Source organism: Neolamprologus multifasciatus, chromosome 5, assembly GCF_963576455.1.
Source record: "Neolamprologus multifasciatus chromosome 5, fNeoMul1.2, whole genome shotgun sequence".
NCBI classification, from domain to species: domain Eukaryota; kingdom Metazoa; phylum Chordata; class Actinopteri; order Cichliformes; family Cichlidae; genus Neolamprologus; species Neolamprologus multifasciatus.
Window position 1 is genome coordinate 11,091,602 of NC_140443.1, and position 18,736 is coordinate 11,110,337.

General features: G+C 39.6%; 1 protein-coding gene across 3 annotated transcripts in view; it reads right to left on the reverse strand.

Moving 5' to 3' along the window:
• The window catches only part of LOC146518108 (plasma membrane calcium-transporting ATPase 1-like), a 128,246-nt gene extending 109,734 nt beyond the window's left edge, over positions 1 to 18,512 (reverse strand). For all 3 annotated transcript variants that reach the window (XM_085161173.1, XM_085161171.1, XM_085161172.1), the window contains exon 1: positions 17,933 to 18,512. The gene's annotated coding sequence lies outside the window, so the exon portion shown is untranslated. The remainder of the gene's footprint in view (positions 1 to 17,932) is intronic.
• Between the last annotated feature and the right edge of the window lie 224 nt (positions 18,513 to 18,736).

Here is an 18,736-nt window from a genome sequence, read left to right on the forward strand (position 1 = left end):
CTTCCTATACATCTGAAATTTTAAGAAGCTCCTCTGAAGTCATGAAGTACCAGATTTTAAAAAAATAAAATAAATGACAATAATAATTAAGAGAGAAGGAGATGGAGGAAGAGTCTGATGCCTACCTCAAAGTATTTTGTATGACTGACTTCCACACACTTTGTCACAAATGCATGATGACGTTTTACTACAGAAAAGTTGCGTATAAAAATATTTTTCAGTGTTAAACATTTTGTGTGTGTTTGTTTGTCACTTAAAAAACCAGGCCCACATCACCTTCACCTCAAGCCTGGTCGTCACGCACACTTTGTTTCAGCCACCTGAGTGGAAAAATCCTGTGGGTTTTCTACAGACGTATACAGAGGTTCAGCATTTTCCAAGTCAAGCAGAATGCGGACTGTTGTGTGAGACATTGTTATATCTCTTGCATCTCTTTAGCCTTTTATTGAAACATAGACTTTCTCCCTCTCTCTCTCTACGTGCTGCAGCTGAACAGCATTCTGGTCAGTAGTGAAAGTGCACATCTAGCCCCCGACAAAGCACTCCTTGCCATTTGGGCTCTCTGTGTGGTTGCTAGGATTAGTTGTGTTTAGTTTCACTAGAAATCTGTCCTTTGAAACAGACTTGTGGCAAACCTGTAAAACCTCAGTATGCTTTCTTTTGTGTTTGAATAAATCTGGCTGCAAGCTTGGCGGGAGTTTTCTGACAGTATTTAAACACTTTCTCTCCTCTTTTGTGGCTAGCCAGGGAGCCTAGGTTTTATAGTTTTGCTTTGTTTTGTTTTGTTTTTAAACCTGCAGCTCGGTGTTTCTCTTCTTTCTAGAAAAAGTGGATAGGTGTGGGTGGGGGGCTGTTTGTTGTTTTGGCCTTGAAGACCCAGAAGGCTATTTGCTTGCTTTCCTAACCAATACAATATAACCTACAGAACTGTACTTCAAACAAATGAGCATCAGGAAAGCGTTTACTGGGGTTAAAGGACAGGGGAGCCAACAGCTTATTCCCCATAGATTTCTATAAAACAGTAAGTCTTTTACAAACCAGAGGAGTCGCCCAATGCCATCAATTAAAAAAAACAAAAAAAAAAACAGATTTCACATCCCCCTTTTATACCATCTATGGTATGCACAAAAGCACTATTGTTCTGCACATTTTTAAGGCAATGACTCTGCGTCACCATCCTTAACAGAAGCCTGTTCAAATTCCTCCTATTTCCAGCCATTTCTGCCCATCCTGATGATTTCCCTTTGGGAATAAGAGCAAATACAAATTTCAGGAAAAACACAACTAAACAGATTAAATTATTTACCTCTGAGTCATTTCACTTGGATTTCTTTTTAGCTGGTTCAAACCTCTCTGGTCTTGGACAGACACTTTCTCCTGTGGCTTCGGTCTTTTTATTCCCTCGTCTTTATCAGTTGGTAACATGTAGCAGAGGGCTGCCAAGTAGGCTGCCCCTCTTGAATACATGCACACCCAAACAAGAGTGGACTGCGCACTCTTCACAGACACTAACCTGAATTACACAGCTGCTTGGCCAAGGAGCTGAGTCAGATTACCGCAGTCTGTTTAATATACAACATCTAAAGGTGAGCATTATGAAGCTTTCAGGAAGGGAGTGGCTCTTGTACCTGCCTCTATTGGAACCAGTGTAAACAGGACTGTAGCCACTCCAGCTGGAGAGTCGGCCTTTCTTATCACTCTGCCAGAGTCGATGATGGTTTAACCTTTTTTAAATAGTGAGCACACAGGAAGAGGATGCACGAGCAGCTTTTACAGCTGTCTGAGTCCTCTGAATTAGGAGCAATAGGACTAAAGAAGGTCATTTACAGCAAATAAGCTCCATTTTAATCTCTATTTTAGATCTATAAAATCTCTGTGTGATATCCAGAAAATGTATATGAAAGTGTATTTATAATTGCAACTAGAGTTAGGTGACTATTGTGCTTGTCTTTTTGTTAGCAAAGTTACATTAGTCAACAGTCATGAAAGGCACAGACTCATTATAGTCATTCATGTTTAGATTCATTAGGGCTGCCTTCTGTTTGTTTGGGTTTTTTTAGGGTTATTCTGTTTTCCTTTTTTTTATTAACCATTGTGAGACAGGTTTAAAACTATATATCACCTCAGGATATTGGAAGAATTGTCTTGATTTTCAAGAAAAATATCCAAAACTAGTCTTGATCCAAATATCCTTCTGGATCTTGATTCCTTCTGTTAAGGGAATTTTCATTCTTAACAGAGGTCTCGGATTGCTCTTATCATCAATTAATTTGCTGATTATTTTTGCAACAAGTGTTTCGTCTACAAAAGATTACAAAACTGAGAACTGGCAACCGGAATTCTCTAGAGCACAAAGCAGCGCCAGCAAAATTTCATTTTCTGTCTGAACAACAGTCCAAAATCTGAAATATTCAAGTTGCTCTAAGGTAGACAAGGAAAAGCAGCAAATTCTCACATTTTAAAACAGAAACATTTTTGCCGTTTCTGATTGAAATTTTTTTTTTTTTTTTTTATAAAAGCATAATTCAAATAGTTGGTGTATAATTTTCTACTAAATGAACCAACTGTTGTGAATATAACTTATCCTCATAGCAACAGCATAGTTATCCAGCATCACCTGACATCAACTGTAACAACCCACAGAGCAAAAAAACACACTCACACTTATCCATGTATGCTAATACAGTCACACAGACTCACACAGCCTGGCTCACTGCAGCTCATCACATTCACAACAAGCTTCAACACCTCTCTGCAAGAATGGCTTCATCAGGATTAACACACACGCACGCACACACACACACACACGCACGCACACACACACACGCCTGAGTGTGTCTTAGCAGCAGCTTCACCTTTGTGAGGTGAGAAATGTTAAAGTGAGAGCACCAAGACAGATAGATGTACATTAGATTTGCTCAGATTTTTTTTTTTTTTTTTTTTTTTTAATTGTATATATCCTGTGAGACACACAAACATTTAGTACACACGTGTACAGTACATCAATGTCAAACAGCTACATGTGGGCCAGCATTATCGTAGCTACATATGCCAAACAGCAGCCTGATTTGAACCACTGAGTCATTGTCCACATATCTGATTTTTTTTTTTTCAGTGCTCCCAACAGGTCTCTTTTTGTGCTAATCGATAAGCGTTTCCATGGATGGAAAAACAAATAGCCAATCACAGCCTTTGTGGGTGGAAGGACAACCTTTTCATGTCCCAGAGCCAGAAAAAATACGAGTATGTGCTGCTTTCTGAATTTCAGCTTACAAAACACGACAAAAAGCAAACTCAAACCATGAGCACTGTCAGAATAATGAATAAATAACAAACAATGAAAAGGAATTGGAATTCAAATGGATCACCGGTGCGGCAAACAGCAGAGAAAGGTAAAAGCTGGTGGCAGACAATTAAAAATATTTATTACCCAGATTGAATCTAATCATTGTCGCCACATAATGTAGATTGGAAATAATTAGACTGACTGCCTACAAATATTTATGCCATAAACCCACAGTACAATCCCCAGTCTTTCAGGAGTAAGGGACAGACTGAATGAGTCAGCAAAAGAAATCCTTATTTATACTGCAACTTCTTCTTCGATGTTGCTTCTAAACCACGTCTCATTCTGCTGTATGTTGCTGTGATTACAGCTGTTTTGTGTGGACTAGGACTTGGAAACCAGGACAAAGCTCGATGTTGGTGGGAATCTTGGCTGCGAATAATACAGAAAATGCAGTGCCTTTTGTAACTTTTAATTAGGCTGATAATCAACAGTTTACCTCCAAAGACACAAAGTCCTTTATTTTTATCTTTAACTTAATTTGTCACCTCAGATTGTGCACAGATGGAGCTGTTATTTAATTCTAAACAATTCTACTGCATGGTGCATGTCAGGAAAAAAATTGAGATTCAGCTAAATTTCTAGTTTTGTTTCTTTCTTACTTTTTTCTTTAAAAAAAAAAAAACTCAACTAGTTAATTAGTCACTATGATCATCCCCAACTCAAACTGAAAACGTTCCCTCACTCACGTCTGCAGCAAAGCAAATTATTAATGGTTAACAAACAGATTATTGACAGTCTAAGGGTTAGTTTAACTTTGAGTTTTTGTGCATTGTGCATAGTGAGGGATGATGTAGGAAAAATAAAACCCAGGTCACTGGAGAAGCAATCATGGCCTCGATTAGTAGTCTTCTACTCACATACTGCCCATGAAAACCTCTAACTATCCAGGCTGCCGGAAGTTCACCACATAAAAGAGTTTAGTGAAATATATCCTGCATTTGTTAGCAGCTAACAGCTCTGACTCCAGACTTTAAATGAACCTTTTATCACAAATCATTTATGTTTTTATTACTAAACCATTAGAAAATAAAAGCATGCACAGCGGGTAGCGGCATCTTAATTTTAGCTGCTGTGACCCTCGCTGAGGTTGTTGATTAACATGACAAACATCAAAAGCAGCAGCTTCAACATGCAGCAGATAATTCATGTTGATTCCATAACAGCTAAAATTACAGTTTTGGTTGTTGTCCAGTGAAAACTGTCTCTACAGCCAAACAGAAACATGACTCTGACACTGAGCACTGTTTCGTATCAGATAAATATCAGGAGAACCACCCAGTTTAACTTCTAAGGGTATAATATAAATTTCTTATCAGCTTCACAGTGTGAATCAGGACCTCCATTATTTGAATCTGATTCATATTTAATCAACACTTCATAGCATCTCCTGCTCATCTAATTTTCTGGTTCAGGCTACAGGCTGCCGATGTTTATTAGGGCACTAATATAAACTGTAATGCACAAACAAAGGTGATTACCAATCCGAATTTAATATTTGACTCATAACTTTAGTTACTTTAAAGTGATGAAAGCTGAACATAATTACATTGGATGAGCAGATTTGATAAAATAGCAATGCTCATCACATCTCAGGAACTCTGCCAACTACTGAGACTGACTCTTTGGTTGAGTTCATTTCAAGTGTGTTGACAAAAATGCTGTTTCTGAATGTTCCTCCTGCTGCTCAAACCTTCCTGTCTATCATAAATGCACAAACACCCACATCTCCACCCACTAAACACCTGCCAAGCAGCACACACACTCACACATCCACACGCAGGCGTTATGTAAGTGTGTGTCAGGAGGACACTCTCAGACGGTCCAGTTACAATCATCAATCCTGCTGACGCCTCCATGTCATCTGTGTGGATATTTCCATAAAGCAGGTGGACAGTGAACCCACTGCAGTGAGGTGGAGCCTGGAGGCAGACTCCCATCCAATACTAGACTCACACATGGCCAAAATATGGTCTGTGGACCAGCTGCCGGCCCCCGACATCCTGAAGGGAGAATTTAACATGTCCCCAAAATAAAATAAAAAAATGTAAAAAGCTTTAGCTTGGGGCAGGGAGCATGCGAAAGCAGGTACACCCAAGCCTTCAAAACACATTAATAAATACAATACTTCGTGATAATAAATAACAGGTATCAGCTGTCTTTTTGCAACGTTTCATCTGGCAGGCAAACTCTAATGCCTTGAACTCCAGTTTGCAGCTGTAATTCCTGCCCTCAGTGACCTCTGTATAGCCAACCAGTTCTCTGCATGCTGCAGGTTCAGGTTAGAATGACCCTTGTTAGTTGGTCACAATCGATATCCAAGAAAAAACAAGGACTGCAGTCCAAGATATTGGGAGCTAGAGTCTGTTGAACCATGGGATGAGAGTCTTGGTACCACCACAGCTGTGACCTGATAACTCTACAGGTAAACGCAAGATGGGAGCTAGCTAGCTAGTGAATGAACATTCAATATAACAGAAGGGATTGTCCAATAGTAAACTGATCACGGATGTTAAAAAAAAAAAAAAAAAATGAAAAATATATTTGGGTGACTAGTAATATAGCATATGGAAGACATTGTATCTCCCCGCCCCCAAAAAGAGTTATTAAATAGTAAACATACGCTAAGCTCAGTAATACTTGTGGTGGTACTGCAACGTATTGAAAATCCAAGTTACCAACAAAATTTAAAACAGAGGCTAAAAAATGTATTTTAATTAAATCATAATCATGAATAAAATTATCCTTAAATACATTAAGCATTGATATGAATTGTAGACACTGAAAAATCAAAAGGTTTCTTACTGAAAATTCTTGATTTTTTTTTTACCAGGCGTAAAATCCCCACGTTTGTTATGTCTGCAAAAACGTGGGGATTTTAACATATTTCAGGACTGTATGTGTTCATGTGTCTGTTTAGTCATTTAATGTGTGGCGCTTCGTTTATTATATCCAATTCAGTCTGGCCCTCAGAAGAAAAATGCGGCATCCTCTTGCTCTCTCTGGACAACTGTGAGTCCATTATTATGTCTTCTGTCATGTTCGCTGATCAGAGGAACAAAGATCGACTGTGCTGAATCCTCCTTCATGCTTTGAAGAGTGTTTGTAGTCACTTTAATCCGTCATCTCTACCACTGGACTAGTTTCACCAGTCTAACGCTAAGAAGCCTTAAGCTTCAGTACTGTTGCTATGGTTACCTGCACTTGAACATACAAGAACAGGTCTGATATTTCCATGTCCTGCACATGCTGCTGGCGCAAGTGAGTTGGATTGAAACAAAGACCAAATTATCACCAATGTGAGGCTCATGATAGATTCTGCATAACGTACATTTTATTTAGCCTACTTTTTGGTTTTTTCGCCATTAAATTACTTGCAGTGCATCTCAACTTTGTATTTCAGAGTATTTCAGTGCCTCCAGAATTCAAACAGTTTTTTCTTAAAGAAACCAAATGTTTTTTAATCCATTTGATATTATTTTTAGAAGAAAGTAAAAAAAAACCTGCAGACCTTCTCAAAATGAGCTTGTCCAGTATATCTTGGAGTGGATCAGAAAACATTTAAATGATTGAAGGGAAAAAAATAAATGAATAAAAAATAAATAAATAAGCATGTAGTTCACTGGTTACTGCACTTTTCAAAGTGCATTCCCCAATGTTAGTTTTGGGCACCACTATTTTGTTTTTGGAGCCAAAAGTGACCAAATTTGGAAAAAAAGGTTTGAGCACAAAAATTATCAGCTTCCGTCTGCTCCTTGCTATCTAAAATATAACAGGACACCGGAGTAAACTCTCTACTATCTCACACTTCTGTTTAATCAGTTTTCTGTTTGACGTTTATTCAGCTGTGTGAAACCTGTGACTTTGATCTCAGCCAAACCGATTTACTCAGGAACAAATAAAACACTGAAAAAGCCAAACAATAACATTTTTAAGTTATCCAAGTGACTTATATATCATGTTTAACCTGAGTAGCGAAAGACCGCAGGGGGTTTGAAAACGACTTACCGGGAGTCCGCTGTTCTCACCGGCTCTAGTGAGCCTTGAACCCCAGCTAGCTATCCTAACATATGTCTCCGAAAACGTCGGAGCACTTTCACAAATATGTGACCGAACCGAACAGATATTTGAACTTTACACAGCTACATTATTTCCTGAAAACTTGTTAAAAGTTTATTTTGTGACCTAGAAAGAGTAATAAAAGTAATATTAAAACTACTGTAAGTAGCTACCGCCATTGTTGGAAACTGGAATTGGCTGAGCTGTGCTATGAATTCTGGGATAGGTTTGGTCATACGCCCGACCCATCCTTCAAATCAGGGGAAAAGTAGGATGCATTTGTCGGGTGCATTTGCAGAAGTCTTCGAATTTGGACAGGCTTCGTCACGTCGCTGTAACGTAATTGGCCTTCAAATGCTGCCTCCGAAGGATGCGGTTCCTGAATTTGGACACAGCTATGATACCGGAGTTGCTTCTTCTTCTTCGGGGTTTAACGGCAGCTGGCATCCTTGTGCAGTCAGTGCTGCCATTATCTTTTTCAGTCCGTTATTACACTCTGAAATCCTACTATTTATTCCTGTGTCTTTCAGGATCTTACAAGGCTTTAAATGAGGCGTCGACTATTAAATTTGTGATTGACGATTTTGATAGTCGATGTAATCGTGACTAGTCAACTAATCATGGCAGCCCTAACAAACATGGTGTTGAAATTCAGTTTAATGAATTCATCAACATGTTCTTTTCAAAGCTGGGAGACACAGGAGTCTATGGGGATTGAATCACTTTTGGAACCAGCCTCAAGTGTCCATGAGATGAAATGCACTTTTTGGTACATTTGAGTGTATCTTGTTATTTGATTCCATTTCAAATAAAAATGTGAGCTAATGCAAATATTACACTAACCCCAACCATGAGCATGCAAGTCAACCACAAAGACTCCCTTTGTGAGACACACTAGAAACAGAAATAGAACATTTGAGCCCTTTTCAAGAGCTTCAGCTCTCATGTTATTCATCATTTTAGTTTGTTAACCTCCAATTCGTGGCGTATTTTGTAATTTATCTGCAGCTCATGGGTACTGCTGCCTGAGTGAGGATTTCCTGTTTAAATATTTTACAATTGAATAAAATGGATAGCATGCAGTCATAGTTCAGCAGTTCTTTATTACAGTGGGATGACCTCTTTTTTTTGCCAGCAGGGATATGAAAAAATGATAAAGGCCAATGGATCTATTATAACCACAATCACTGAGGCTCTGCAGAGCAGAGAGCATCCATATCTTAAATATAGGCCTGAGCTTCTCAAAGCTGCACTGCATTCATTAATTTTTGATGTGAACTTACATAAGAGACAAAGTGAGCGCTGCAGGGACTGGCTTACAGGCAGGGACTCCGCCTGCAGAGGGGTTTCCACATTTCACTAAATCTTAAAACCACGTCCATACAAGTGTAACGGACGGTGTTTTTGGATGCAACAGGCATAGATGATACAGACTGCTACATGAGCATGAATCTCCACAGGTTGTGAGGTGGATGGTGTCATGACAGTGACAGTATAAACATGTCCACTTTTGAAGATGTTGCTATACTTTTTTTTTTTTAAACAATAGACTGATGCCTTCATATGTCTCCTTGTAACAGCAAAACAGCAATATGTAAATTATTGCATTTTCTTAATTTATGAGCAGTAAGGTACTTTAATGTGATAGAAGGATTTCCTGTATCAAAAATGAGAAAAATGACAATGATAATATCCCAGAGTTGATGCCTTTAGATTGATAGTTGTTTTGGAAGCAACCAATTGTCATTATATAAAACATACATATATATGATAATAGATTTTACCCATAAAAGAGCCTTTCTTTTGAAGAACAGATCATCACAAACTTCGTACCAGTGTCAATGGTAAAAAGTTTAAATTAAATTTCACAATAAAAAGTCTAAACACTATAAAATGTCAGACAAGAAAATAAAAGCTCCAAGATAAAAACAACCTGAAAGCAATAAAAGAGTGAGTTTGTTCAAATCATTTCCAAACAGAGTCAAAAGATGAGATGAGATATATATTTGTATTATTTTAATACTTGAAAGGAAGCTGAAAGGAAACGGAGCTCCGATAAGAAAATGTAATAAAAAAGGAAATACATTTTTAAAAAGTATTTTCAGCACAAACAGCAACTTTAGCATACGGAAGAATGAACACCCAGCGGTTCAAAATTCGGCAGTAAGGGAGGAGGTGACTCAGATCACATCGATCTGTAAATCAAGTCCCAGATGGTTTAGACTCCATCTGGGGTCTGAAGGTCTGACTCAGTGAGATCACAACTACACACTTGTTTGCAGTCTCATTGTCAGTGTAGCAGGTCAGCCTGAGATGTCAACACTTGCAACGAAAAAGGCATATGGATAAAAACCAGCACGAATGTCTCGATGTACATCTGCGTCACGCCTCTTGTTTTAATGCCCACAGCAGCCAAGGAACAGCTTGCATTTAAGCAGGGGCGTGAAGTAAGAGCCACAATTGTTTTTCGCTTTTCCTGCAAAAATGGCTGCTAAGCCAGTGTCTATAGACTGAAAACAGAATCAGATGAGACTGCAACAAACAGACGCTTCATATGCAGTGCTGCAATTTAATAAGTAAAAACAGTGCATGTAGAATCTTAGGGCAAGGGCTTTTTATCGAGTCGCCATTTTGAAAGCAGAGCTGAATACACACAGTAAGACAGCATGTACCACACAACAACATGTATGGCAGTTTTACTTGGTACTTCAACAACTACACAGACGCAGAATGAAGCACCAGCTCCTCTTTTCCGTCCACTTGGTGGAGAAGCTACCAAATGGAACAAAAATAAAAACACACGTGCTAGAGCCGCTCTTCCATACAGAACGGACATTAGTTAAAATTAATATAAATATATATCCGGCCACTATACAAGTCACACTTCTTTACATTTACTGTCTGATATTCAATATCTAACCTCAAACAAACATTAATTGAATGATGAAACCTTCAGCCTGCATCTGAACTGTTAATGTTAATAACACTGTTAATAACAATTTAATATTTCACAACAAAGATACCAGCTATGTGCTGCATGTGGTGCTGTTAAATAGTCTTCTTAAGAACTGTTCTGGAAGCAGCAATTACACTCTGCTGCAGACACGGATGAGTAGGCAGTGCTGTTATACTTCTTAGAAGTCTGACTAGTTGCTACATTGTAATGTGAAGTCTCCGGTTCTGAGCTGCCATCTGACTGGACATTTATGCTTCAGTGGGGAATCTATGGGGAATCTAGCTAAGTTGTAACCGCAAACTGTGGCGTCAACACAGCTCACAACTCACAGCCTGTATATATCCAGCTACTCTTACACTGCAGTTTTTCATTTTAAGAATACCCTTCATCAATTTAAATATAAGGAGTAATAATTTTTTAAAAAAATCTAAATTCATGGAGGGAGATTGCTGAAACCATCAAAATGGATACAAGGGAATATACCAGCATTGCAGCATTTTATTTGTTTCTATTAGCTGGTACCCCACATAAAGCATAGGGACACAACCACACGGTAATTAACACAATGCACCTCGCATGAGAAATGTTGACAGCAACAGCGGCCACTTAAATCGGTTACATTTTAGGCTCTACAAGTAAATCACTGCAGAAATTTAAATCAGGCCTGATTATGAAATTTATATCCTTCTGACTCAACCAGAGCCAAGCAGACTCACAGACATGGAATCTATAACATGCTTTTAACTGACTGACACGACCGGAAAGTATCTGCGTGGCAGCCATAAAAAAAACTGGTTAAATTCTTTGAATACCTATACTGCTTTTTTTTATTACCACTTTTAGCAAAGAATATGCCTGCGAACAATCCGTAAACAGCGTTGTCAATGTTATGTTCATGGTGTTGTTCAATAAATATTAGTGTGTTTTTGTATAAGCTAGGATGTATTTTGAACCTTCACTGACCAGCCATGTTAAACCCACCTGCAAATCCTGTGTATTCTGAAGCTAAATCTTGTAAATCTTGTGTGCATTGTGGTTCCCATTTCCCAAGTCCTTAATCTCTCTCTCGCATTGATGGAAAACGGCATCAAGGTCAAGGAAAAGTGATTAGACAAAGACACGGGGTTACTTTTTGACCACAGCCTTGGTTAATTCTTCTTAGACTAAAGGAGCTAGAGCCTCATGCAGGCCGTTCAAATGACAGACGCACTGAGTCAGCATCCGTCGTCTCTCGTGGTCATCAGGACGATGGCAGCAGCTTGAGACAGATACAGAACACTCGACTGTCTGCAGGTAGGCGTGACCGTGTGTCTTCAGTGGGGACGAGGTCGAGGTTGGTGAGATAATAATGATCAGTATAAGAGCTGGAATTTACAACGTACTTTATTTTTAGACATTTTTATTAACATCACTTCAACTGTATGTAATATAGCTACTTTGTATTGCTTTAGAGCACAACTGGCTCCACCTGTCTGTTACAGAAAGGCAAGAGATATACACCCCCTGCTGCAGTGGCACCCATTACATGGCTCTGTAATACACCGTTATAACCAAGAAATCTATTCAGGAGATAATTTAAATAAGGCTGGGCAACAAAGATACTAATTTTGAATGTGATCTGCTCTTAAAATGCATCACCAAATAAATACAGTGCAGTATGAGGCCTGCTCCATTAAGGGAGAAGAAAAACAATCATAATTACTAGGGGTGCAACGATACACAAAATTCACGGTTCGGTTCGGTTCGGTTCGATACTTTGGTGTCACTGCTCGATATTTTTTCGATACAAAAAAAAATGTTCATTCCTTTTTAATTTATCATTTATTAAAATTATAAATATATATTTTAACTCAAAAGTACAGTTTTTAAATTTAATGTTGCTGAAACAACAAAGTAATAAAATAATAAATCTATCTGATCGAGGAATCACTCATCTTTGGAAAAGAGAGTTTATTACAGAGAAATGGCTCTTTCCAAAATAAAAGCTATACTATACGCTTCTTCTGGGGTATATTCTCAGCAGCATATTAAACATATCAGGTCCCCATAAGGAGAATCATGTGCTAACGGCTGTCTTAATGACTCGGGTAAAGTTTGTAGCATGCGTGCTTGTTGTTTTTGTCTGCTTCCACTTGTCTTTGCACTAGGATGATGTCGCGTAAATGTGCAGTCATATTTGTTGTGTTTCCACTAGTGCTGTCAGCGTAAATCTCGTTGAAATGACGTTAACGCCATAATGCGGCAAATCTCTGTTAACAAGTTACCACGGATCGCCCCGTGCTTGGGGCTGGACGGCGTCAACACGTTAACAAGCTAACTGCGCTAACGTACTAGTTCCCACAAATTGAGCATTGCGTGGCACATCCGACATACTGTTTTTCTTTTGTCCATGACGCGCTTACCATCAGGGTCATGCTTCACATGAAAACCAAGACAGTTCCAAACGCCAGATCTGAATGAGGGTGGAGGTGGTTCAATTTCGGGTAGCGTTGAGGTAGTTGCCATATTGCAACGAGCTTAGCTTCTGTCTTGCCAGCTTGCGCTCAGTGGATCTGCACTTGACAGTGCAGCCTAGGCGGAGCAGTCGAACGCAGATCCACTGAGCGCTCAACACAGACAGCATCGTCAGAAGAAAGGTTGATTAAATAAATAAAAAATGTTGTATTGTTTGATACATATGCGTACCGAACCGAAAGCACTGTATTGAACGGTTCAATATCGATACGAGTATCGTTGAACCCCTAATAATTACTCTGGTAATTACTGAGATGATGGTTATTTAAAAATAATTATGCTTAGACTTTGAAAAAACTGTACATATTTTTTCTACTTCTTCTTTTAAAATTGGATTTTAATTATAACTTCATTTGTTTTATATAGATTATCTTGTTTTAATAATCACTGCAAGCCACAACTGTAGCTGAAATTAAAATTAGACGAATGCCTTTATTTTACATGAACTTAGCAAAAGCCTGAACAGCTGTGACATTGCTAAGATGACACTCAGTTTGTAAAACAGAAGAAAGCATGATGGAGGAAAAAGGTTTCAAAGACGCAAAGAAATGGATGGATTTTAATTCTGCCTCTAAAACATCACCCTGTTGGATTTTTCTGTATGTCAGTATGGATAGTAAGCATGTCTAGGCTGCATATATTTAAGTCTTACTTAGAAAAATGCATGCTCTATGTGTTTTCCTGTTATTTTATTTTTTATGTCAAATGAAATTGTTGAAACATGTTTTTCTCACAGGCTTGGTGAGTTTTCTGTGGCGGAAGGACAAAATACTTTATACGCAGGAAAAACCCAGCAAGTGGTATCTGATGCATGCTGATAATGAAATAATGTAATGTACAATAGAAAAAAGGTCAAATGTAAAAACCTTTTGACTGGGGTGAGATGCTGCATCAGCTAATTCAATAGAAATCTCTTTTCTTGAGTTTTTGGTCATTAAAAACTTTTCCACTATAAATAACTGTTCCTGCACCCAAGTCCATAGGTTTGCCTTCTTGTGGTTCCCAATTCCCAGGAGAAGAGTGGGAGTTTGGTGTTATGTGGATTGAGTGGTGGTCAGCCTAACGGTGAAGACAGATCATTTTATTTTCTTGGCCAGTCCTGCAGGTAAGATCTGTGTGTGGGAAGCACTAAAGTACATCCATGACACGTCCATATCATCAGATACTGAAATCATAGTCAGAACAGTTTCAGCCAAGTGCTTTACAACCAATCTGCCACTACAATAAAGGCAACAGTCCAATTTACACATAAAACTGCCACTGGACTTACCAGAACAGGTTGCCTGTCTCTCACATACCTGACACATTTCTAAAATTATCGTAAAATTATGAAAACGAGGTTCATTTGTTTCCCAATTAACTGATGAGTATAGATAATGTGAGAAAACAGTGAAAATGTCCATCACAGTTTAATCACAGCCTGGGGTGATTTGTCTAGCCTGCAGCTTGACACCCAAAGCAGTTTAGAGTGATATAAGTTTAGAGTGATATAATATAATCTGTTCAGTTCTAGTTCGATCAGATGTAGGCCACCTTGCCTGAAACAGCGCCTATTTAACCTCATAATTTAGTTATCCAAAAATACAGCGTTAACCTTCAGCGGCAAAAATCAGTGATGCTGCTGTTAAGGTTTAGCAACAAATAACATCAAGATGCACCAACATAGGTGTGGCAGGACCACTTCATTTGAACCACTTAATGAGAAATCTAAATAATCCTGTAAACTGTACGAGATTGTCTAATACAACCATTGTTATACATGGAAATAGCATTGATCTATCCACTGAAGACATTCAATGAACATGTTTTGTTAGTTTAGTCACCTAATTCACTGACTTGCAACTAATTTGATTACCAAATGACTGTAAAAAGGTACCCGCATAACATCTATTCCATAGACACAGAGTAGTGTTACCAGATGGCCATTTTTAAAAATATCATCATTATTTTTAAGACACTTATGTATAACCAGGCGTGAATCCTGTCTCATCTGTTGTATGGTGAATTGAAGGGGTCCTTGTAGACCCTATGATGTGAACACAGGGGTGTCCTTAGGAGTTTTTCCTGGTGTTCTTATGCTCATCTTGAATTATAACATTTTTTGTCACATTTTCTTCTATTCAATTAAGATTAATATAAAACAATATTTTCATCGACTTCCCAAAACATTTTGACATTGAATAACCACTGGCTGTCCATCTTTTCTTGATGTCTAGTCTTGAAAACACGCCATAAATTCAACTCAAACTCTTGACCTCTCTCTTGACCATTCATCCATTTTCTTCTGCTTATCCAATTCAGGGATGCGGGGAGGGCTAGAGTCCATCACAAGAAGGGCAAGAAGATGGGTATTTCCTGGACCCTGCCTCCAGGCTGACACTGAGACAGACAACTATTCGTGCTACCATTCATTTAACACCTACAAACAATTTAGAATCACCAGTTAAATGACATGCATGGGTTTAGGTTAACTGTGGGTTAGCTTAGCTTTTTGAGCATGTTTGCTGGGTTTCCAAACAGGGATGTCCAGATGATGTTGATAAGATAACACGGAAGAGATGGCAAAATTTTGTCTTCAACTTTCATTCTGGAACCACATATCAACCAAGACACCAACATAAAACAGTGGTTTAACATAAACTTTTCTATAACATCTAACAAAGACACCCAGGCGAGAAAAAGTAAGTCTCCAACATTTGCACAACCTTTATTTTGGAGCCATACTTGATCCAAGGCTAGATGTTGACTAGAAAAGACAGCCAGTAGGCAGTTTGGCAGTGTCAAAAGGGCAGGAGTTTCCCTCATAGTATTTTTTTTTTTTTCATTCTTTATGTTGTTGTAGTCCATAAATAAAATATAATATACAATAGTTCCTTATCAGAGACTTCATTTGTTAGAGAGTCCAACCAGAACATCTAGGTGATAAGGAGGTATGTCCAACAGACGACCCTTGCTCAACTGTCATTTTCAAAACCTTGTTTAAACAAAAGCGAGACCTTGGAAAAGAGGCTCAATGCATTTGCCTGACAAGAAAATGATCCCTTCTCTAGCCCTAGGGGGGAGACACAAAACCTTTCAAGGTTGCCAGGAAGAGCATCTGGTGTCAAAATATGCCAAACCAAATAGGCAGTGCTACCTGCTGGGCTTGTGAATGGAAGACTAGTTAAAATCTTTAACCAGACTTGAGAGACAACGGTTATTCAAATTTGAAATGTTTGCTTGGTGTTATCATAATGGTTGGAAGCCACATAATCATATTTCATTCCAAACTTCGATAAACTGTACAGACTTCGGTGGAATACAAAAAAAAATAGCCATTTTCCCTTTAGAATCAAGCAAACAGCAAAGTCATTGCTGCCATACCTATAATTCAACCCTTTTCAACAAAGAGTCTTCAAAGTTTCCCTTTCTACTAATTTCATTTTGCAAAAAGCTTCTATGTTCCGTTAATTTGCAGCAGCAGAAATCAGAAGGAGCAATGCCCTCTTTTGGAGGTCACAAGCTGAGGAGGAGTCACCTCATGAGCCAAGATGCGGGATCCCCCCTCCTTTCTAACGCAATAAGGCAGGACACACCCAGCTACAGAGGGGAGGAGGAGGAGAAGGTGGAGATGGATGAAATGAGAAGAGAGGAAAAAGAAGCAGAACTGCTGCTGCTCCTCCTCATCCGCCCATCTTAGCCGATGACGTAAGGACGGTCCTTCGTTAATTAAAATAAAGCGCAGTCGGTAACGATTTTTCCACCCTTGTTCAATACCGGCAGCCTTGAAAACGCAGAAGTAGTATTTACAGTGCGAGTGCTAAATATGGGGGAACCACTCCAACAAGCTTAACAAGCTCATCCTGAAGGCGCCACATTCGTGTCAACAGTGTGAGGACACCACACTGATACAGAAATATACACAATTAATATCACAACAGGGACAAACAACCGCAGCAACCAACGCTCGCTGCTCAGAGAGCTGTTTTTAACCAACTTACCACAGGTCCTGTGTTTTTTTCTGATGGTAAAAGGCGCCTTTTCCGGTTACCACTGGAAATATCACTCGGAAAGCAACACACTCAAGCCAGAGACTGTTAACAAATTGTTTCCAGGCGCCCAGAGACATCCGCGGGCGGTCTGATTCCTGCCTCGCAGCCAATGCACCATCAGATACGTGCCTCGCTGTCGCCCGGGGAGACCTGGCACCAGAGCGCCATTAAGAATCTGCTCTTTTTGATCTACATCTCCTTGTTGGTTTGTGAAAACGCAATTTTGTAGCCATTAATAAAAATTTACAGACCTTTTAGAAACAACCCTTCAATTCGGCATACCCCAATGACACGGAAAAATGTAATATTCAGAATAAAATAACAACTTTTACCAGCAGGCTCCTTAGTTTGGCAGGCGGCAAACTAACTAGCAGTGCGTATCCAGTTCAAAAGTTGTTGTTTTTTTCACCAAAAGTGAGTCATCGTCTGTAAATTTTACAGGTGTCTGCTTAGAAACCATTGCACAATATCACAGTGTATGCTTTATGGGTATTTTAGTTTGTCGAAAAGCGTTTTAAGTTGGATTTTAAAGTCCGCATTATGAATGAAGACCCGACAGCGTTGACTGCAGAGAGGGAACGGCACGTATCGGGGCTGTAACCTAGCTAACAGCCGGGACGTTTGGCGAGGTGAAAGAGACAGAAACCGTACCTCGGGATTTCTGAGAGACACTGTTGCTATTAGGGAGGAAAATACGCCAAGATGCGTGTTACAGTGAGTCGGACTGGGATAGTTGTGCGTTCACACCTGTGGAAAATCCCAAAAATCTGCCTGTAGTTGCTAATAAGTGGGTGTCAAGGTAAAGAAACGGCAGTTATGAACGTTACCCGGATGCTGAGCAGTGCGGACAACTGGGGGGGGAATACGACAGACTCCTTAAAACACAGCAAAATGTCACTTTCACGGTCTCCGACAGACTAAACGAGCCTTTCTTGCATTTCAGCCACAAGTGAATTGAAAGATTGTGCAGACTCGTGGTGAGTTAAGTTTAATTAAAAAACAAAAAACACTGAGAATAGACGTTACCTTCACTCCGTGGATCTTCGTCCAAATCACGTCCTGTGGCTGAGTCGGAACGGTTGGGAAGCGTCTTTAGTTTAGAGGGGTTTGTCCATTTCCCAGCAGAGCTCCAACTTGAAAACTGCAGTGGCGAAAAAATGACTGACAGGCCGGGTGGTGGTTGGTGGATAAAACCTTGAACCGTTCCTGACGTTTAAACCGTTTTTAAATACATCAGTAGGGGCACCAGCTCTGTTCCTGCAGTGGTGGCGGCAGCCCCGAGCAAGGAAAACAAACCAGATCCAGATTCAGTCAGAAACGAATCCTTTAAAAGGAGAAGATAAACTCACCCTCTCTCCCTCTCTTTTTTTTCTCGCTCACTCACTCTCTCCCTCTCCTGGAATAAAAGCAGAGGAGGGAAAAGGCTCTGTTAACAAAGAGCAGATCCGGAAAATGAGGACTGGTGGTGTGTTTGTGTTGCTTAGCGGTGGGTGGAACTGGAGGGGGGGTCCGGCACACTCAACCAGACCAGAGGAAACACCAAAAGTCCGGATCAGATCTTTTCCTGCCAAGCTGGGAAACTGAAAGAGAAGGAGGTGAGCTTGTGGTGGCGAGCAGGGGGGAGGGACCAGACCGGGATTGCCCTGTTTTTAAGGTGGATCTATGAATTAATTAGGTAACGAGGCAGAAACAGAGCCCTGCTCCCGAGAACAGCCCCGGGCCACAGATGCAGTCTGGAAACTCAAGGGGGGGGGGACCAGATCTGGATCCATCCCGGAGCGAAGTATGGAGTCTCTTTTCAGCCAAACAAATCATAGCATAAGACCTTGA